Source organism: Dipodomys merriami, unplaced genomic scaffold (genome assembly GCF_024711535.1).
Source record: "Dipodomys merriami isolate MVZ:Mamm:240054 unplaced genomic scaffold, mDipMer1.0.p SCAF_160, whole genome shotgun sequence".
NCBI lineage: Eukaryota > Metazoa > Chordata > Mammalia > Rodentia > Heteromyidae > Dipodomys > Dipodomys merriami.
In genome coordinates, this window is record NW_027202938.1 from 1,988,797 (window position 1) to 2,012,420 (window position 23,624).

Genomic DNA, 23,624 nt, shown 5'->3' on the forward strand with positions numbered 1-23,624 from the left:
CTTCTGTATATTTAAGATTATAGAAGCATTATTGGATTATTACTAGATTGTATAATAATTGATTAGGACAAAACAAAGACTAAAATGACCTGCTTGCTTAGCTATACACTAGGATTCTAGACTTTAGCTCTGCCTGTTATTGCTTGTCTTATTTTTATTTGTTTTATTTTAATTTTAAGCTTGGCTCTCATCCTGTAGCCAAAGCCTGCCTGAAAATCACTATGTAGTGTAGGATGGCCTCTTGTCTCAACCTCTGGAGTATTGACTGGGATTACAGGCACACACATGAAGCCCAGCCTCATTTTAGCTCCTAGTTAGCTTGGAATCTAAATGTTTACTTGAATCCGTGGCTTGGTACCTGCATCCAAATCTTTGCCTTGTCCTTAAGGAGCTCAGTATATTAAGTATATTAGTAAATATTTAATAGTTTGTGATTACACAGAATTATTCTGAGATTTAAAATGACATTATAATGATAAGGTTGAGTATTGTGATCTTGTTTTGCTTAATATGTCATAAAATTTGGGGAAATGTCAGAGATCATGTATATTTTATTTTTAATGAATTAATTTACTTAAATTTATTTATTTATTTTTTGTGCTGGTCTTGGGGCTTGAATTCAGGGCCTGGGCACTGTCCTTGAGCTTTTCTGCATTCTACTACTGGAGCCACAGCTCCATTTCCAGCTTTTTGCTGATTAATTGCAGATAAAAAGTTGCACAGACTTTCCTGCCTGGGCTGGCTTTAAACGTCAGTCCTCAGATCTCAGCCTTCTGAGCAGCTAGAATTAAAGGAGTGCCATTGCATGGCTGTATAATTTTTAAGTTCTTAGCCAAATACTGAAATGAGCTCAATATCTCTATTTTAAAACATTTTTTTTATTGTGGAATAGGAAGCAGTCAGCTCCTGACAGTAACTAAATTTTAAATTATATCTTGAATTGGAAAGGAAGTAGTCTGTGGTCCCAGTTAATAAATATTTATTGATTGGTATAGACAAAATACTCTGCTAGACACAGTAGTAGGATATAAGTAAAGTTAACAAGCATTTTATGACAATAACAATCTAGTGCATTCTACAAGTTATAAGAATGTATGTACTAGAATAAGAAAGGTATGGTAAATAACACTGAGTCTTACTGAATGTCTAATATTGAGATTAGTGGGTTTTTTTGTATATTCTTTTTTTTTAAATTTTATTTTATTTTATTTGTGAACATACTGTACAGAGGAGTTACAATTACATGGGCAGGATAATGTGTACATTTCTTACCAAGCATTGCAGCCTCCTCCTTTGTTTACCCTTCACATCCCTTCCCAGCCTCCCCCCTCCCCCCAATCCCAATCCCAATCCTTCTCCTTCCCCCCCCTTCCCCCCCACCCCCCCCCCCCCGCACCTACGTTGTAAAGCTCGTTTTGGACATGACAACTTGTACTTCTCATTGTTGCAACAGGTCCACCTGTATCCTTAAACAACTGGTTTTTCCCCATCTCCTCCACAATTTATACTGACATCAAATATAGTGAAAGCAGGGGTTATACTGTGGGGGAGGGACATACAAAGCAACAAAGAGATAATCTTATAAATGTGTTAGAAACACATGCATAAAAGAAAAAAACATTAAAATACATATCTAAGGGTTCATTTTCCTGACTGAGATTATTGTTTTGAAGACCTCCTAAAGCCAGATCTATGGATGGAGAAATTTTGAATTTTGGGTAGGCAAGGGAGAAGGAAAGATTATTCTAGAAAGAGTAGAATGAAAGAAATAAGAATTTATTCTCAAATATATTAAGTTTGGAATCCTGCAGCCTTGGCCTCCTGAACTGGGATTATAAATATGCACACACACACACACACACACACACACACACACACACACATACACACACAGTTTTGATGCCTTAGCCTTTTTCTCTGCTTACAATAACTTATGTATATTTATAACAATCAAGGAAAATGCCAGGGAAACCAGATAGTAGGCATTGTGGTCCTGCTTCTGTCCCTCTCTCATCGTCATTGCTATTATCATATCTATTCTATGTATAGTTACACAAAGGGCTTACTATTCAACAAATCAATGTACAAGTACAACCCACGTTGATAGATGTCACTCCTTTCATCGTGTTCTCCCCCACCCTTGCCAGCCCAGATCCTCCCCTCAATTTCCCCAGCACTTCTGAGTTTTGGATCAGTAGAATAATAACATTGAAACCAAAAACTTTCCATTTGGATCAGGGGAACTGGCCCTCAAATGTAACTGATTTAGTACCATGTGAAAAGCAACCACCCCTTCAGGCTTGATTACCCTCAGCCTCCTCACAATGCTCATTGTGTAATGAACATTAAACCTTTGGAACTAGCCAAGTATCCCAACTACATTGTAGCCACCCAAGAAGGCTTCTTTCTGTATGACTCAGAAGATGCTTTGTAAGAGAACAATTGCATTAGCAACCCAAGGCCTTTGCCTTTCACCCTTCCAATAGTTATAATGTTCAATGTACTTGTGGGGAAAATGGAATCAGATAACTGTGGACTGGGTAGGTAGCAGAGACCCATGGAAGAGGTGATGTGTACCAAGGTATATTACCTTCATAAACTGACATGTTGGATTGGAAAAAAAATTATTTTCCTCCGTTGCATTGCCCTAAGAAAGATTAGTCAACTCCAAACTGTCCTTTGTCAATAGTGACTGAATGACTCTTGAATTCCTGCCTAGCTATGCAAACAGTGCACACTAGTATTTTGGGGGAAGCAGGGAGAACTAGAGCCACACTAACCCTGCTACTAATCCCTTCAGCAACTCTGTGACACATGTGTCCCTTCATTCAAATGGAGTGTCACTGCCTGCCATTCTATTATCCTTCCCTCTCTCAAAGGGAAGACTGGAGACATCCCTCCCAGACTCAATAGCTTCTATATCGAGGACAGCATGAAACTAGTGTTAAGGAAAGAAGAGAGATCCTATTTTGTCTATATTTCTGTAGTTACTTTTGTTTTTTTTCTAAAATCTAAACTGTATCATCTGTGAATATGGCAGTTCTATCATTGTCATTCCAGCATCCAACCCCCTCAACCAGGCAGTCACATGTCACATCGTTCGTTCACAGCTTCAAAGCAGCATACGCAAAATTTCAGAAAATGTCATGGCAACACATCAAACATTTAATGTCAGGTTCCCTTATGTTCACTGCATTGCAAAAGGCAACCACCAATTATGCAGTTTGGGAATGATATTTTACTTTGTAATTTAAAACCAGGTCCTTGAGCTCCGTATTGTAAGAGCAGATGTGCAAAACTATTGCTCCTGGAAGGGAAGATGGTATCTTTCGACCTTGAAAGACCTTCTGCCTCCAGGGCTCCTATTAATCAGCTTTCCCTGGCTAGGTAGCTAACTTCACACTTAGATATGTTTTCTGGGGTTCACCAAATAGCCTGTTGTTCCCCAGACTTGGTGTAAATTTTCTTAGACAGTCACTTTGTACAGTATGACAAATACCATCTTCATTTGGTTACAGTACTGAAATTTTCACTGGAGACATTCTTAGCCTTAATTTTTTTATACAATCCCAAGCTGACATTTTGAACTATTGAAGAGCAAAGTATCAATTGATATGATGTTAAGGGATAAAAATATGTCTGTGAAATTACCCAAAATACATCCTGCTGTTGAGGATCTCCAGATTCTCCTTCACTTGCAGATTTCCTCCCCCCCAAAATGAGAGGCATATGTTTTATTTCCATGCACAATTCATTCACCTGAATGATCTTATCCTATATGCCAGTACTGGGGGTTTATCGTATTCTGATGCTATACACACTTAAGTATTATCTAAAAACTTATTATCAGCTAGTGACATAACTGATCTATCTTACAAAACCCCCACAAATAAATGCTAGTAGCTCACATCTTTTATCCTCACTACAGAAAAGGCTAAAATCTGAGGGTCATAGTTTAAAGCAAGCCTGAAGAGAAAAGTTCATGAAATATGCATCTCCAATTAACCAGTCAAAAGCAAGAAGTTGAGGTGTGGCTCAAATGGTAGAGTAGCAGCCTAGAGTAACAAAGCTAAGGGACAGCACCCAGGCCCCAGTATTAGAAGAAAAAAATCCCCCCAAGTAAGGCAAAATTGTAAATGTAGCCATCTAAAATCTTTAGGCTAGCCAATCTTTCTCTCTGTACTAAATCTTTTGACATGTATACAATTTAAGATGGAAATCAGAGCCAGAGCCAGAGCCGGCGACTCATGCCTGTAATCCTAGCTACTCAGGAGGCTGAGATCTGAGGATCGCAATTCAAAGCCATCCCAGGCAGGAAAGTCCGTGAAACTTATCCCCAATTAACCACCAGAAAACCAGAAGTGGCGCTGTGGCTCAAGTGGTAGAGCACTAGCCTTGAGCTGAAGAGCTGAAGGACAGTGCCCAGGCCCAGAGTTCAAGCCCCACGACTGACAAAAACTAAAGTTAAAAAAATGGAAATCATTCCTAAATGGGCTACACAATTTTCTACCCAATGAAATTACATCAATTACAATAAACTTTATCAATGATGTGATCTTTAGCATCTCTGCCAACGAATCAGGTTGTCCCTGCTCTAGGTGATTCCAAACAACTGTTGCTTTCCATTTACAATGGCAGTTTAGTTTTGGGTTTTCTCCTTCCTACTGGAGCCTACATTTCCCTTCCTTTTCTCACCCTGGCTTATTTTAGGAGTAAAGCATGGTGTGCTTTTGGTGACTTTTACTCTCGCTGGACTTGGGAATGACATCAGAAAGAGCTGTAAAAGCTAAGTATGAGTCACGAGTCCACAGAACCGGGAAAGAACTGAAGAGATATGTCAATGAACAAACCTATGATATATTCGTCTAGTCTCATCAAAAATCTTTTATAGCTGAGGTACTCAGGTTTTACTTCAAGTAGATGAACTACCAGTTCCTTGGGTTATCTAAGAAAGGTCTATCATTTCCAAACTTCTTAGAAGTTCAGGCCATTTATTATAGTTCATAGAAAGCTGTAACAAGATATACCTGGTGTATTTTATTAAGATAGAATACACAAGAATAGCATCTTGTGATGTCTAGATACATATATACATTGTGAGTGATGAAATCAAGCTAATTAACATGTGCACCATCCTCATACTTACCCTGTATACACTGGTGCCTGTATGCATGTGTGCACATGTATGTATATGTGTATGCCTGAACATGTGTGTATTTCTCTGTGTGTACTTGTGTTCATGAGTGTGTGCACACGTGTGTATGTATGCTGAAAATATTTAAATTTCAAGCTTTTCTCCATTGAGTCATTGATGAATAAGTAATTGATGATTGACTGATGGATAGATTGGATTTTTATGTTTTAATTCAAGTCTGGCCTCAGACTTACTATATAGCCCAGGTTGGCCATAAAGCCAAGATCTTTCTATCTCTACCTCCCAAGAATGGGGTGTGCCCCACCACACCAGGCTCAGTTTTCATTCTTAAGACCTGTAGAGGTAGAGACAGCCACCGGCCATCCTGCCAACAAGTGACTATTTTGACAAACTTCATTCTCATAGCCTTTTCATTGTTTTCAGGGAAGTAATTCAAAAAGTATCTGGAAAGTTTCTTTCCATAAAGACAGAAGTTTTCCTGAAAGTTGAGAGTCTGGCCCACACACTTCCTACACAGACAAAACTCGACATTTCATTTTCCTCCTTAGGGAAAACAATATTGCTTGAAAACTCATTTTGTTAGGGCTGGCACAAAAGTCTATTAAATCATATTAAAATAAAATAATATTTAACACATACGCATACTGACAGTGGGGTTCTCATTTTCCCTATTCTGAATGACAGTTTGTATGATGAAAATGTTTATCTTTGGTTAAAATCCACTTATAACTTCCTGATTCCTGTTTTCTTGAGTTTTTATACTAATAGATCTCAACCTCAGGCATCTTGCTTTAAAAGGAAATTTTAAAGATAATTTATTTTTATAGAATCATAAAGTAGGAAGAGGAACTTTTGCAATTACCTAGTACAAATCTCCATTTCACAGGTAAGGAAATTAAACCCAAAAGGATGTTGAATCCTGTTTGGTCCTAAGTTAAATACTGGGAACAGCTGGTCAGATGGAAAAGTTCTATGTTGTGTGTGTGATCTTGTAGCTCAGTGTTAGAGGGTATGATTAGCATGTGCAGGGCCTCTAGGTCGATTCTTAGCCAAACATGGCACCTACAACCCCAGCCCTCAGAAGGCTGAGGCAGAAAGATCACCTGTCCAGGGCAAACTAGGATTGTATAACATGTTTCAAAAAAATTAAAAAATAATCCATTTGCAAAAATCTTTATTTAGAGTTAGAATTCTAGTTAAGTTAGTACTCTCTAGTTTTTGAGGCAGGGTCTTGTTATGTCTCCCAGGGATTCACTCTGTAGCCCAGGCCGGGCTTGAACTCACAGTGATCTTCTATCTCTGCCTCTAGAGTGCTAAGGTCAGAACTTCCTACATGTGGCTTTTAAAACAAACAGAAAGCTTCACACTTAAGATCCAACTTAGGTTCAATAGGCCTGGTATGAAAAGAAGATGGGTTGTACTACAAGTGCACATTTATGTTACTGAGCTCATCTATAAAAATAGAAGAGTGAAAGAAAATGCAGCACACAAAATACTGAATATTAAATACTAATACAGACCCACACACATTGATGTAAAGACATAGCTGTTATTTTAATACAATATTTTCACCAGGTTTCTTTACAATGATAGAGTTCTTTTAAAAATGGTTTTCTTTTCTTTTTCTTTTTTAATTTTTTTATTTTTTATTGTGAAAATACTGTACAGAGGGGTTACAATTACATGGGCAAGATAGTGAGTACATTTCTTATCAAGCATTGTAGCCTCCTTATTCTTTTCTTCAACCTTCAGCCTCCTGAATCTTTCATCCTCAGTAAGTCTGCAATTGACTGCTTGGGTAAATTTTCTTTGTTGAAGAAAATACAAAACCAGACAGATTTTCCTAAGCAATTTACACCTTTTTTTTTTTAATGAGTTAGCCCAGATAACAATAATTTTTTTTTAAAGTAGACGCACCATTAAAAGTATACAATCAGAGCATGATGATTACTTATAAAAACTAATTTGGGAGCAAAAATGTGGCTGGTTTAAATTCCATAGCAAACTTATCTTCAAATTTTAAATTTCCTCACCATTTCAGGAAATGAATTTAATTGAGCTTTGGGAGTAGAAGTGATTTTAGAAGTGGCAATGCCTAGGCCTAAGTAAAATAAAAAGTTACATCAATCATTGCCTTAAATTAGTGGAACCAGGTCTTCTAACTAATAACTACCTCAGGTGGATTCCAATGAGTTCAAACTTAGTGACTGGTAGTTTTTCCAAATAGTCTTAGTAGATCTCATGATTTGGTAAACAGGGTATACATCAAAATTACTTTAATCTTTTTTTAATGGTTGAAAATGTTAGTGTCTGAGAGTAGGGTTCTTACCTGATAGATTACAATTAAATGGCTACACAACTTTGACTAGGAAAGTATGAAATACTGGCATGAGTTAACGCAAAGAAAGAACTTGTGGCTTTTCAGTCTTTGAGGTAATTTTCTTCTTCACATGCTGTGGCCATTCACAGACTTGGCAAAATTAAGCTATGGTCTAAGTCTTTCCTCAATGAAACTATCATGCAGCCTGCTGATTCCTGTGATGTGTTATTTTAGTTTTGTTACTTTTGATATTCTGTTATATTGGTTCTTTTTTTTTTTTAACTTAATATTGAACCCTAGGCCACAGCAAACACCTTATCATTGAATCACAGCTAGAGTTCTGTTGTTTACATTTTGTTTCTGAGATAAGGTAGCCCTCTAGTTAGCTCAGGTTGGCCTCTAAATTTACACCCCCCTGCCTTAGGCTCTCTAGTGCAATGCCTACAGCCTTGGGCCACTATACCCCAGCTCAGGTTTCCTTTTTGATTCAACCACATTAATTGTACTGAGCTCTAATATATTCACTATTCAGGCTATTTAGAAACTAGGATAAAACATTTTCTTGAAATTTTGAACACATTTTTAATATTAATAGCTTTAGAGATATTTGTGGTATTTTCCTCTGTGAGGAGTAAGCTATTATGCATTTTTGACATCTAAGGAAATTCAAGTGTATATAGGAGGTCAGAAAAGGACAAGGGAAGAGGTTTTGAAATAAGTTGTCAGAAAGTTTCATCATAGAGATCTGCTATGTAATTACTTTTATTGTAGTGGAATTAGACATATGTGTGTATTTATATAATTTGTTTATATATAATGTAAATGCATATATTTAGTGATTTGATCAGATTTCCCCTGTGGAAAATTCCAAAAACAAATTTCTTTTTTTTTTTTGTCGGTCGTGGGGCTTGAACTCTGGGCCTGGGCGCTGTCCCTCAGCTCTTCAGCTCAAGGCGAGCGCTCTGGGCCTGGGCGCTGTCCCTCAGCTCTTCAGCTCAAGGCGAGCGCTCTACCACTTGAGCTACAGCGCCACTTCCGGTTTTCTGGTGGTTTATTGGAGATAGGAGTCTCACGGTCTCTCCTGCCCGGGCTGGCTTTGAACCGCGATCCTCAGATCTCAGCCTCCTGAGTAGCTAGGATTACAGGCGTGAGCCACCAGCGCCCGGCTCAAAAACAAATTTCTTAACTTGAGACATGATGAATTTTACCAGCTCTCACTCAACACCTGAAAAGGAGCAAAGAAAAAAACCTTAGTAGGAAAAGTTTCTTACATATTACACAGTAATGTCTTGACTTAGGGTACTACTATTTGCTTACAATTGGAAACAGATGGCTTTAAGACACAAATACCTCCAGTAAGTACCTATTGGTCTCACTCCCCATAATGGAGAAAGGAACAGAAGATTATTTCCTCTCTTCCCAGATGGTAGGCTACACTGATAGCAAGAAAACTGTGTGGATCTTAAGTCTGCAAGACCAGGAAAGCCACATACCCAGCGTGATTCCCAGGAGAGCAGACTCCTCAATTCCAGGAGTCACCTGCCCCAGCACACCCCCTCCAGGGCCAGGAATGTGTTCTCAGGTATCATCAAAAATGTCTCCAAACTGCTGTGATTTCTTGCTTAATACTTTATCCTGCACTGTTTGCCTCTAACCTCGTGGGCTTTCAGTGTCAATAAAAGCCAGATTTCCAAATAATAAAGATTTCAATCCTCTCCAAAGTCAAATATGATTCAGTGTCAGCTTAAAATAAAAAACCTAATGAAAACTCTCAGCAACAAAAAATTCATAGTTTTATCAATGCGTTGGAAAGGATTCACATTTTCCAGAAAGATCTTTCCCTTCATGAGGAAAAAAAATATCTTCCATGCTTAGTTACAGAGAAATATTACTGGAGACAGATTCAAACATTACTTTTGTTATTTGCATTCATGACTTTCCACTGGCCCAATGTTTTATTGCACATATGTGCCAAGAACACCAGAGTATAATGTTTGGCAAGGTATTCTAGTATATTTGATGTGACTTTGCTTAATCTGGTTCTTCTACATCTATGTTTTCAAGACCCATTTCTTGGTCTGCTACTTGTAGCATTGCTTGTCACATCAAATCTTGTCTTACCGCTATAGGCATGTGCTGCATAACAACATTTTGGTCACTGACAAGACCACATGGATGACACTAGGCCCCTGAGATTCTAGTGCCTAATGTGTGGCCAGCTGCATTAAACCTCAGTGCCACCAAATGAAAGAAAGAAAGAATGAAGAAAGAACGAAAGAAAGAAAGAGAAAAAGAGAAAGTAAAAAAGAAAGAAAGAAAGAGAAAGAGAGAGAGGGAGGGAAGGAGGAAGGAAGGAAGGAAAGAAGGAAGAAAGGAAGGAAGGAAGGAAGGGGGGAAGAAAAAAACCATGCAATTTCCTTTATGTTCTAGCCTTCCAAAGCAAAGTTTTTCAACTTATTCTAATCGTCATATATATCTTTCAATTCAACACAGGAGAAGACTATACACAAAGACATGTATATCAAGAGGTGAAGAAGTTAGTCCCCAAAACACAGCATATTAACATCTACATAGGAGATGGTGTTACACTTTTCTTCTTTGTGCTTTTCTGTCTTTTCCAAACTATCTACAATAGACCTGTCCTAATATTAACATCATATTTTTCTCTTTTTTTTTCTTCAGTGCCAGAGATGGGACTCAGGGCCTCACACATGCTAGATCAGCACTCTACCAGTGAGCTATAGCCCTTTCCCAAATGTGCATTATATCAAAATATGCATACATGTATATCCATGTTACCTAGGTATGAACAGGATAGATTTATTTAGCAATAAGAAACTTGGTGTATGTTTTATCATTCCTCCACAGACCCTGCAAATAAAGGTCTCTAAATTCTTAGAATTTAATTCTGTTAAGCTCAAATAGACTTTTTTTTTTTGTCAGTCATGGGGCTTGAACTCTGGGCCTGAACACTGTCCTTCAGCTCTTCAGCTCAAGGCTAGCGCTCTGCCACTTGAGCCACTGTGCCATTTCCAGTTTTCTGAGTGGTTTATTGGAGATAAGAGCCTCACAGACTTTCCTGCCCAGGCTGGCTTTGAACCATGATTCTCAGATCTCAGCTTCCTGAGTAGTTAGGATTACAGTGTGAGCCTGGCTCCAAACAGACTCTTGTTCATTATACTATAGCAGCATCAGCTCATTTGCAAGGGCCTGCCCTTAATTGTGTTTTAGGAAATAAATTCGTCTCCTTTTTTTTTTCAGTCTCAAGGATAAGCTCATTTTTAAAGTGCAAATTATTTTTCACAATAATGTCATCCATTGGAAACCCTGATGGCAGTGTTATAGAACTACTTGGGTAGCAGATGTGAGAATTGAGCTGGCGATGCTTATATAGAGAGGGTAGATACTGACTTTCAAGTCTTCCAGGAGTTACACACACACTCACCAGGTAAAATAAACCATATAGAAATTTTGCTTTGTGTCAAGACCTCCAGTTTTGTTTTGGATCAAGACCTTTGCTTTATCTTGAATCAGATTTCCAAGCTTCAGCTCATTTTTACATGTTGGGTGAGTAGAACTGTATGCCTCCCCAAAAAACTTTACTCGATTCCAAGTCTCTAAGGAACTATATTTGGAGATAAGACATTTGGGAAGATAATGAAGGACAAATGGGTCATAAGGGTGTCACCTTAATCTAGTGACACTGACATCCCTATATGAAGGGCAAAAGACGCAAGAGATAAGCAAATCTGCTCATTCTAGGATATTAGACTTCTAGAACAGTAAGAAATAAATTCCTTATACCCTGTCCATGGTATTTTGTTACCTAAGAGACTAGTTAGTCTCTTGATTATAAAGTAAGACTCATGGTATTAGAGCAGCATGTTAAACAATGAAAAATTCTGAGGACCCAAATTAGTCTTTATCTGAAAATCAGGAAGAAAAATAATAAAATCATTCACAACTAGCCACATGGTCTTCATTTGTTATTTTTCTACACATATGCACTTGTTAAAAGTCATCTGATCATTAGCATATTATGTGTATTCTGTAATTTTCACAACACAGTGCTTTGCAGTGTAGCTCAGAGCACTAAGACCAGGAAAAGGAAATCTGACCAGACTTCTCCCAGTGAGTCTTACAGTTACTTGATTTTCATTCAGTATATATTATTGCTTATAGTAGGTGTATATATGTGGAGAGAGATAATAGATTATATGTTTATGTTTGCATTTATATGTGCACATATATATGTATAGTCAGATCAAAGAGATGACAGATGGAAGAGAGATGATGGACAGATAGAGGTTAGGTAATAGACAGCTAGACCCTGTGAGTCTTGGAATTTCTTCACTTCTTTGCAACTTAAACACCTGAATTTTAACTACTCTATGGAAACTGGCCTTTCCAGAGAAAGTGGTATTCACCAGAAGGGCTACAGAATTTTGGAAGACCCTGTAATCCTCTCTTCTAGTGTTTCTTGTTTCAGATAGGGTAGAAATGGTAGTCTACAGTTCCTCCTAGGTTTTGTATCATATTTTCTCCTCTAATGAGGGCTTGAGTTCTTTTTTTTTTTTTTTTTTTGGTCAGTTGTGGGGCTTGAACTCTGGGCCTAGGTGCTGTCCCTGGGTTCTTCAGCTCAAGGAGAGCCCTCTACCGCTTGAGCCACAGCGCCACTTCCGGTTTTCAAGTGGTTTATTGGAGATAAGAGTCTCACGGACTTTCCTGCCCGGGCTGGCTTTGAACTGTGATCCTCAGATGTCAGCCTCCTGAATAGCTAGGGTTACAGGCGTGAACCACCAGCACCTGGCAGGGCTTGAGTTCTTCAAAATGCAAAAGTCCTCAAGGGACAAACCCCCTGGGAAGAGAGCTGGGTGCTTATTTGGGGTTGGAAAAGGACATTCACAAGGAAAAAGGGACATCATTCCTGAGAGGAAGGAAGTCAGGCAGAAGCGATGACAGTGCTTCCTCTTCCCTAATGTTCTTACTGTGTCTCCATGTAGGGGCTGAATTCTTCCAACTTTCCAGCTCAATAAATTGAAGATAGTTATGGTTTTTGACATTACTAAACTAAGAGCATTAGATGTAGGAAAGGAGGGAAAGTGATTTATTTGACAAAGTGATTTCTCTGGAAGGAAAAAAGCCTGCTGAGGTATTCCAGCTTGCTTGTTAAATATAATTTTATCATTTTTAACCCCAAAGCCAAGATCTTGGCTAGAAACAAACACAGGAAATGGGTACTAAATGACTGGTTTCACCTGCTCACAAGACCCAATTGTTAAGTTTGGCAAGGAATTTGAAATATCGATTATTAAACCTAGATGTTATTAATGATTCTACAAATTTCAAACAAATCACATTAAAACAAAAATATATAATACTCAAAAATCATTATTTCCTGATTGATAGATTATATTTTACTACTACATATGCTGCTAGTGCTATTTACATTTACTATACCTAGATGGTAAAGTTTTTGTTGTTCTACAGAAATGCCAATTGGTAAATTATAGTATACTATTGCATTACTGGAAAGACACTGCGTTCAAACATCAAAAAAATTAAGTTTCTGGGGTTTGTTTGTTGTTGTTATTTCAGCCATAATCTCACTGTGGAGGCTGACCTGGGAATCATGACTGAATAACTTTTGCTTCTCTAGTGCTGAAATTTATATGCATATCACCATGCCCAGCTATGAAGTAGCTTTTATTTGATAATCTAGAGAAGGACTATGGGGATTCTAAAATGGCCTGGAAAAAAGTCTAAAATGATTTTAAAATATTAACATTATTTTCTACTTAATAAATTTGGGGAAATATCAACATTAAAAACAAGAATGTCTCAAATAGATTATAACACATTGACTTTTTTAAGAAGAAAGAAAAGACAGTGTCATTAAATTGAACAGTGACAGCTAGCCAATGTCAAAAACATAATGCAATTAGAAAATCACTGTTTTGTAGCCATCAGTATCACAAATTAGACAAAAAACACTAGAAATGTTAAAAACAATGCAGGAGGTTTATGGGAGAAGGATATTTATAGGATCTACTTCCTGGTTACTGTTTAATTCCAAAGAGAAAGTGTTCTAGTGAAAAAAATCTCTTAACCAGGAGATCAAATTTAACATCATAGATAGAGGAACACACTAACATTATGTAATATAACGTATTAGACACATCACCTTTATAGTATTCCTACCACAAATGTTTAACCTCAATCTAATCCTGAGCAATTCATCAGCTAAATCCAGGTTATAGAACAGTCTATAAGAAACTGGTTTTGGACATCAAAATATTAATGCATGTCAGACAAAAATATATGGAGGGATTTTTCTAGAATACATTAAAGAGGACTAGGGAAATCTAACAATCAAAAGGAATACATTATTTTCATTTAGTTCCTAGATTTTAAAAGGTTTTCAAAAAAAAGAGTATGCGGATGGAATCATGGCTCAAGTGATAGAGCACTTGCACAGCAACTATTAACTAGTCCCTAAGTTCAAACTTCATTACCACTAAATAAGAAAAACAGTATGAAGGGTATTTCAGGAGCAATTTTGAATGTTTGAATATGTACTCTACATTTAAGATCATTGCATTAATGTTAATAAATTCATTTTGATCATGTAAGGAATGAGCATTTTTCACATGCTGAAATAGCATTCTCAATAAACTGTGTTTGCATGCACAGACACATACAATGTAAATGTGGCAAGATGTTGAAAATCGGAGAATTTATGTGAAGGATATTTTTTTCATCATATTTTTTCTTTCAGCTATTTTTCTCTAAGATTTTTTTCAAAATAAAAATTTGAGTAAAATAGAAAAAAAATCAGGAGAGATAGAGGATGGTGGGCAAGGGAGAAAGACAAAGCAAAAGAAGAAACAGGTAGAGAGAGGGAGAGGAAGAAGGGAAAGAGAAGGGAGAAGAGGAAGGGAAGATGGGAGAGAGGGAGGGAAACAGCAGAAAGGTTTCAAGAATGAGAGAATGTTAACCCTCAGTAGCTAATCAGAAACATGAAATACCTTTGATATAAATATAGTGTTTCAATATTCAGAAATGCCTACAAAACAAGGTATATAGAGGTAAAAGAAAATTCACATATATCTATATCCTAAAAATTTTTTTTCCATTTGTGATTTCTCTATTCATTTCTGAAGAGTGTCTTAGAATGTGTGGAATTTTTTGTGAAATCCAATTTAATATTTTAAAAATCTTACAGTTTATACTTTCGGTGTTCTTTCCATGAAATCTTTGCCAACTCCAAATTCATTGTTAGTCCCTTTTAATGCTGTTGAAGCTTTATGTTTCTGGCTGTAGATTAAGGTCTACGATCTATCTCAAATTGGCTCATGTCTATGGAACAAGATATGGGTCAAACTTCATTTGTTTTCAACTGCATGAACATTCAGCATTGCTTAATCCTTTGGCCCATTAGTTGATCTAGATATATTTTCTGTCTATCTGTCTTTCTTTTTATTTTATTTCATTGCTGGGGATTTAACTCATGATCTTGCAGATGTTAAGCAAATACTTTATTACTAAGGTACATCTCAAGGTTATTTTTAATCAAACAAGCATATATACTATTTGTGTACATTAATATATATTATATTCAAAGTAATACTAAAAATATTCACAATGATTTTCATTAAATAGTATATGCCATTTTTCTTTTCTGTGCTTCCTTATTTTGCAATGAATTTTTAATACTTTATAACTTAAAAATATAAATGATGTTTTATGTTTATTTTGTCATGTTTTCTTTAACCTCAACTTCAGATCTGTAAAATTATAGTTTAAAGTGCATATAAATATAGACTTAAAAATTACATGCACGAGTCTATACACAAATACCTTACTAACTTAGATCAAAGTCCATTTGACTAGGTAAATGTTAATTGTAAGGGGTATGTATCTAAGCTCCATTTTTGTTATTTTTATTTGCCTTAAATAATTTTGGGGGGGCTGGGAAGGTGGCTCAGTAGTAGAGTGCTTGCCTTGCATGCCTGAGGCCCTGGGTTCGATTCCTCAGCACCACATAAGCAAAAAGAAAAAAGCATGAAGTGGCACTGTGGCTCAAGTGGTAGAGTGCTAGCCTTGAGCTGAAGAGCTGAGGGACAGCGCCCAGGCCCAGAGTTCAGGCCCCATGACTGGACCTAAAAAAATTTTTTTTAAATAAAAAAAAAAAAAATTCTGGAAGTCCATAAAATTTTCTAGGTAGAAATTTTGTACTCTACTTCAAGTATGAATATTTTGTCTTTCAATTTTGTGATAATCTATATTCAAATTATTGCTGTGCCAGTAAACACACACACACACCAAAATAAAACAGGAACTTCTAATAGCCTTGCATGCGTTGAGCAATCTTTACTCCATGATTTAGAACCTCTTCTTGTAAGTGCAAAAGCACCATCCTCCGTGAACACAGCTCCATAAATGGACTCATAATAAAAGCAGCTGTGCTGTAACATGGTGTTATGCCTGAAGAGATAAATATATACCAGCCAAAGAGGAAGACAAGCTAAGGATGTAAAGGTTAACAGTAAAAATGCATAGCTCATCAGTTTCAGTCACAAAAAAGTCAAAGAAGTCTCTTCTTTCTGTTTCGAGTTGGTTTTGGATTCCCTGAGTTTTGCCCAGGTTTTTAGTTTCAGCCTTCAGTGGAGAACACCAATTCCCTCCATTTAGCTTTCCCACTCACATCAAGACCAACTAGCTTAGACAACTTTGCTCATCCAAAATTAGCCAACCAAGCACTGGCAAACTATCAACACACCTGGCCTGTGTTTTAGCTGTATGATAACCTGGGTTCCAAGCTTCACTGCATGCATTTTTGGCCCCACAGTCATAAACAAGCTTGGGTAGCTCACAGGAAGGGTAGAAGAGAGGAATGTTGGGAATGGAGGCAGAGTCAACCATCTATCAGTTAGTTCTCTGAGGCACTATGTAATCAAAATATTTACTTTCACTGCTGAAACTATTGTGCCAACTGAAATGACACATATGTCCTGGTTAAAAAAAAAAAAATTGAGCACTAGAAAATGACAAAGCTTCTGCAGGAGAAGCAGCATTGCTTGAAAACTATGCCTAAGAGAAGCAATCTGGCCACATGGCACAAACAGTTAACCTGAGTAAGTCCTGAGGAGGGAAGAACAGAGTCCTGGAAAAATGATCCCACCACTGCAAAAGTGACTATGCAGGGCTGAAAGATTTCATGTGGAAACTTTCCTGCAGCTGTGACCATTTGTCTGTATTAACAACAGACCTGTTTTGTTTTGTTTGGGGTTTTGACAAATTACAGGATCCTGTATCGTTCTCTCATCTTGTGGAAAGAAAGGGATCGAATAGAGCTCTATAGATTCTTCATCTTGTAATGTTATACTTTTCTCAAGTTCTCTTGACCTTACCCATGGCTGTTGATGAGTGGAGAAAGCCTTCCAGGGTGAGTCCAGGGAAAGGTTTGGTCTTGAGGACTCTGTCAGTCACTAATGGAAAGGAAAGCTGTGCACTCTGCAAACCTGGCTTCTGTGCTGGGAGATCATGTGAAAACTCTGGAACCAATTTCTCATCCCTTTGCCCAGCTCCCTTCCCCACAGTTTCCGCAGCTGCCTCTCCAACCCTCCTTCTCCACTTGCTCTCTGTCTAACACACGTAATAGTCTCCTCAAAAGTATTTGTCACGTGTCTAATGGGTGGAAAGGACAAGATCTGATGTCAAGAAATAGACCACATGTTTTCCTCTTCTCTGAGACCAAGGTGAAACCATAAAATAATTAAATCAACCCAGAAAGGGTTACTGTTCAAAGGCTAATAGATGAGATATTTGTGTTTCTTAAGCTTGAGCAGGATTTGGAATAAAATAGACAAAAGAGGAGAAAATTCTTAGCACTTGATGCTTGGCATCCCCAACACATACATATACTGCCTGCAACCAGTCACTTTGTCAACATCTTCTGGGCAATTAGAGGTGCAGATCCCACACTCAGTTACCACTTCCAGTATGTCCGACACACTGACATGGAGAACCCAGCCAGAGTTCTGACAAGTCCTCTGTTGGTTCTGATGCTAGCTGAAGTTGGAGATCTACCTCCTATACTGCACAGGGGGTTGCTGCTGAAAAGGTGATCCGGGCTGGGAAGGTGGCTCAGTGGTAGAGTGCTTGCCTCACATGCATGAGGCTCTGGGTTTGATTCCTCAGTACCACATAAGGAGAAAAAGCTGGAAGTGGCACTGTGGTTCACGTGGTAGAGCACTAGCCATGAGCTGAAGGGCTGAGGGACAGTGCCCAGGTCCAGTGTTTAGGCCCCACACCCAACAAAAAAGAATGAAAGAAAATAAGGTGAAAAGGTGATCCAAGGGTGCCAGCGTGACTATCACTTAAGAGCTTGTTACAAATGCAGAATTTGAGACCCTCTGACCAGTGAATAGAGCTGGAGGGTTCTGAACTCAGAAGTAGCATCCTTGCCCAAGATCAGCAAGTACCTGTGACACAAAACCAGTGAATTGCTAAGCTAAGGACTGGGAGAGAGAACAGTGCAACACACCAGAATTTCCTCTTCTTATTTGGGATAATGAAAGATAATGAATCAGCTATAGCTTAAATAAGATTAAATGGAACCAAACGATATGGTGCTTTCTATTTCTTTGGCATTCAGTTCCAGGTTATAGAAATACATTTTTTTTACCTCAAAAGTCGGAAAACTTACTGGAGTTCATTATGTTATTCTGATGAAAAACAGTATCAACCATTAGAATTTTATTCAAAACAGTCTCTTAGTACCTTTGCTTGAGATGATATATGGGAAAAAGATAATACTCTTCTTTTTTGGCGTGGGGAGGAGGGGTTGGGGGGGTGCTTGAATTCAGGGCCTAGGCACTGACCCTGAGCTTCTTTTGCTAGAGCACCACTTCCAGCTTTTTCTGTTTATGTGGTATTGAGGAATCAAACCCAGGGCTACATGCATGCTAGGCAAGCCTCTACTACTAAGCCACATTCCTGCCCAATATAATGCTTTATATGACCTTGTAAGAGAATTACTTATGTTAGGAACCCAAGAACATTAATATCATATAATTTATAGAGCTCAGTAAAAAGAACCTAATAACAATTTATTTTGTGTAAGATAATTCAGCCAAAAAAAAAAAAAACTAGAAAAAAAATGTTCTCAGTCCAGCAGCATTAACATCATCAATGGGCCTTTTAGAAGTGAACTCTGGGGGCTCTACTCTGACTAGTTGGATCAAAATCTCTGGCCAATGGCTCATGTCTGTAAATCCTAACTACTCAGAAGACTGAAATCTGAGATTCCCAGTTCAAAGCCAGCCTAGGCAAGAAAATCCATAAGACTTTTATTTCCAATTAACTACCAAAGGCCCCAAAGTGGAGCTATAGCTCAAGTGGTAGAGGACTAGCATTGAGCAGAAAAAGCTAAGGGTAGTGTTTAGGCTGTGAGTTCAAACCCCAGCATGGGCATGCATACACAAAGCATCTCTGGGAAGTAGAGACAGAAACTATTTAACAGTTCCTGCCAGTTATTCCAAAGCATGTACAAGTTCGAGAAGCTTTGGTTTGAGCATCATAGACATGAAACTTCCGCCTATGCTGTGTTCTCTGTCTGAACTGCCTTCTCCATTTGTCTTTCCATTTATCTCTCACGTCCTTTCAAAGACTTTTATCTCCTCCTTCCTCTTTTTTCTTCCTCTATCTACCTATGTCTTTCTGTTCTACTTTTTCACTTCCTGATTCTTTCTTTGCTCACTTTAGCTTGGAACAGCTCCATTCTCAAAGATGCAAACAAATGCAGCACTTCTGCTCTAAACTTTGCCAGCCTAAGCAAGTCTCTCAGATACCCATGCTCAGCATTACAAAAGAAGTGAAACAGTTCATCAGCGGCTTTGTTATTGGAACAATACAGCCTGCAGGAATGACAGCATAGAATCAGCCATTGTACAGTTCACTGGTACTAATGTGACTTTAATCATCCATAGCACTCATGACCATCATGTGCTAACTGTCCACACAATGCCTGCTATCTATGAGCAATTCTCTAGAACATTTGGGGCTATACTAGGATGAAGTGTTCATACCATCTCTAGTGGAAGGGGATTGCTTTTACAGTAGCAACACATATTAATGTTTACTAATATTTAATTGTGTAATATCAACATTCATAACAGAGTTCTATTGCTTAACTGAAATAAAGTCTTTTCTACTTTACCGTAAACTACCACTAATAAGGATTGATTCTAATTATTTAGTACTAGATATGATAAGGGCTTTAAGAGTCACTAATGTATCTAAATCTTCCCACCATTGTCATCTACAGCCAAGAGGTATGAAGGGTTATATAATCCACCTAGGAGCACCTTGCTGGAAAGCAGTAGAAATGAGATTGCTGCACAAGAAATCTAACTTTGGGGTCTTAGATCACAAGCATTGTCATACTTTATCTCAAGTGAGAATAAGTTTCATTGTACAAAGCATATTGGAATTTCATACTCCTTAATTCACACTAAGAGGCTAGGGGGATTAAATAGTTTCATGTCTTAACAGTTGCAATTGGAAATCATATCCTGTGATAGGACAAATGGTCACCTGGGAGTCAGAAGTCATCCATTTAAATCCACTGCCATAAACAACTAGCTGTATGATTATGGGGAAACTCAGGTTTGACTAGTTTCTTGACTAGTTTCTTCTTTTATTAAAAAAAAGTGTCAGATTTCATTAGATTATACATATGGTTCCACATCTACATTTCATAAATTCTGTGAATGAAACATAGTCCCAGGGAATAATTAGCCTTAAGAATACAATGGTACACAAAACATAATGAATCAATTTTCCAATTATTCCTTTAGTTATAAGATAAACAGATATCTTGACATGACATGCTTCTTAGTTACTAAGGTAAAAAAGAAATATTTGCCACTGGAAAGACAAAATGCATAAAAATAATACATAGCAAAGAACATGTGTTCAATCTAATTAAAGCCCAAAGTCAAAAGTCAAAGATTCTATCAATTTCTTACTGCTGCTGTGATAAATGATCATAACTTCAGTGGTCTAAGACAACACAAGTTTCTGCTCTGGCAGTTCTGGAGGTCAAAATTTGAAACCATGTCTCACAGGGATAAGATTAAGTGTCTGCAGGATTGTATTCCTTCCTTCCATTTCCTCACCTTTCCCAAATTCCCTAGTGTCGTCGCTCCCCCCCCCACCCCAATCCTTGGCTGTTGGCACCCTTCCTCTATAAATTCCTTTTGCCATGAATGAAAACACAATAAGAGTTTTCAGGGTTTGAGTGTGTTAGGGTTTTTTTTGTGTGGGGGGCAATAATTCTGCTCACCATGAATGATATTTGGGAGTTCTCAGGAAGCCTCTTCTTTTTATACGTTTAAAAAGAGAACAGTGTTCATATAAGGGAAAATTCAGTTCTTAAATATAGGAAGATCTCTCTTAATTTAGACAGTGAAGTTCTCCCTTAAACAATGAAGGTCAAATGTCCATTCACTGAATATCAATCTCTGATATTACTTCAAGTACAAAAGAAAGATGGAGGGCTGGGAAGGTGGCTCAGTGGTAGAGCACTTGCCTTGCATGCCTGAGGCCCTGGGTTCGATTCCTCAGCACCACATAAGCAAAAAAGAAAAAAAAAGCCAGAAGTGGCGCTGTGGCTCAAGTGGTAGAGCACTAGCCTTGAGCTGAAGAGCTGAGGGACAGCGCCCAGGCCCAGAGTTCAGGCCCCACAACCGGACCAAAAAAAAAAAAAAAAGAAAGAAAGATGGAAATAAGAAGCTTATGGAGAACACAGGGTAATGTGCAGCCTTCTGGTTTCATACAAGAAGAAGCAGAGGCTTGGGGAGATGAGTATATGCAAAGGTGAGCTGAGAACTTCCTGCTGGAGCCTCAGGTCTGGGTTTCCTCTGTCATTACTCCATTACACCACTTTTTTTTCTCTTTAGCCATCATTTCGGAGACTTCTGTGTAAAACCTCATTGGCATAAAGGTTAAGGGGGAATTCTTGGCTAAACATCCTTTGGTATACCAGGCAATAAGATAATCCTTCCACAGCTAATAGTAATGATAAGAGCAGGTCTCTAACGCTTCCCTGTTCTTTAGAAAGAACATAGCAGGGCAAGATCTGCAGGAGAGGGGTGAGGGGGGGGTCCTGGTCTTTTGATTGCCATGTGAGGACAGAGTAGGAGGGAAACTATGCTGTGGTCAGGAAAGGAGCTGAACCACAGAGGAGGCGTGCATTGAAAAAACATTTTGTAAATTCCATTAAATTATGTCAAGTTCATTGTGTTTGATGTCATGTTCATAAGGAGATTTAATTTCATGTGCCCTGTTTACAGACTAAGAATTATATTAAACACAAGAGTAACAACAAACTTGTGTCCTTAAAATATGGAATAGATTTTTTTTAGGCCAAGTCTGTTTTACCAAAAACAAAAACAAAAACTTTTTTGGCTCAGAGCAAGAGAATAGAGCCTCATCCAAAAAACAGAATTATCAGCATTATCAGAAATAGCATTATCAGCCTCCTCATCCCTAATTTTCTCCAGTCCTTCTCCTTGGAGAAAGATACACTCTAATATACTCCTGTTAGAAAATGCTTGCCATTGAGAAATTACCTTAACAAACAAAAGAAAGGTTTTCTTTCTTTCTTCCTTTCTTTCTTTCTTTCTTTCTTTCTTTTTTGTCAGTCCTGGGGCCTGAACTCTGTCCCTCAGCTCTTCAGCTCAAGGCTAGTGCTCTACCACTTGAGCCACAGCACCACTTCTGGCTTTTCCTGCTTATGTGGTGCTGAGGAATCAAACCCAGGGCCTTATGCCTGCAAGGCAAGCACTCTACCACTGAGCCACCTACCCAGTCCCCAAAAGGAAGTTTTAAGATACAGGATTGCTTGAATAGATATCAAGAAACATTCAATGAAATATAATAATATCTATTCCTGCTTTTATTGCAGCTTTAGTTTTTTTTTCTTTTCTTTTTCTTCTTTTTTAATGGCATGGGGTTTTTAACTCAAAGCCTTAGTTTGCTAGGAAGGAGGAAGGCACTCCTTCACTTGATCTATTTCTCTAACAACTTTAACTTCTTCCCCGCCTCCTCCCCCTCCTTCTCCCCCTCCTCCCCCTCCTCCTCCTCCTTCCCCTCCTCCTCCCCCCCCCTCCTCCTCTTCCTCCTCCTCCTCCTTCTTCTTCTTCTTCACTCAGGGGCCTACATTTACTAAGTAAGCATTTTCTTATTTTCCTACATGAGTCATGCATCTACCTCTTTTGGTTCTAGTATTCTTCAGACAAGGTTTCCCACTTTTTTCCCAGAACTGAACTCAAATTGAGATCTACCTACTTATACTCCTGGCACAGATGAGATTATAGGCAAGCATTTAAAACAAATGTTTTAAAACGAACATGCAAAGGAACTATGAGAATCTTAAAGCAAAAAGCAAAACAATAAAATCTATGTTCCAGTTTCAGCTAGGTGCTGGTGGCTTACACCTGTAATCCTAGCTACTCAGGAGGCTGAGATCTGAGGATCACAATTCAAAGCCAGCCTGGGCAGGAAAGTCCATGAGACTCTTATCTCCAATTAACCACCGGAAAACTGGAAGTGGCACTGTGGCTCAAATGGTAGAGCACTAGCCTTGAGCTGAAGAGCTAAGGGACAAACAAAAAAACAAAAACAAAAACCAGCAACAACGAAACCAACAAACAAAAACTATATTCTTTGAAATTTTGAAGACTCTTTAGTCTGTCATTCATAATAAGACCCATAGACATTTGGTTTAAGCCTCTAACACAATCAAAATATATAAGCACATTAGGAAAAAAATGAAGAGAGTAGAATACATAAAAAATAGTTTTGAAACTGCCATAAAAAAGGGAGGAAAGAAGGAAATAAGGGAGGGAAGAAGGAAGAGAAGAAGGACGAATTTCCAGAGGAAACAAAAAACTATGGAAATTTACATTTTTACAGAAATATCTACGTCAGATATGGTGGTACATATCTGTGAGCCCACACATAAGAGATCAGGGCAGAAGATTGTAAATTCAAAACCAACTTGATCTACATAGCAAGACCCTGTCCTCCAAAGAAATAAACAAACAAAAAAATTCATGGAAAAAATAAATCAGAAACAAG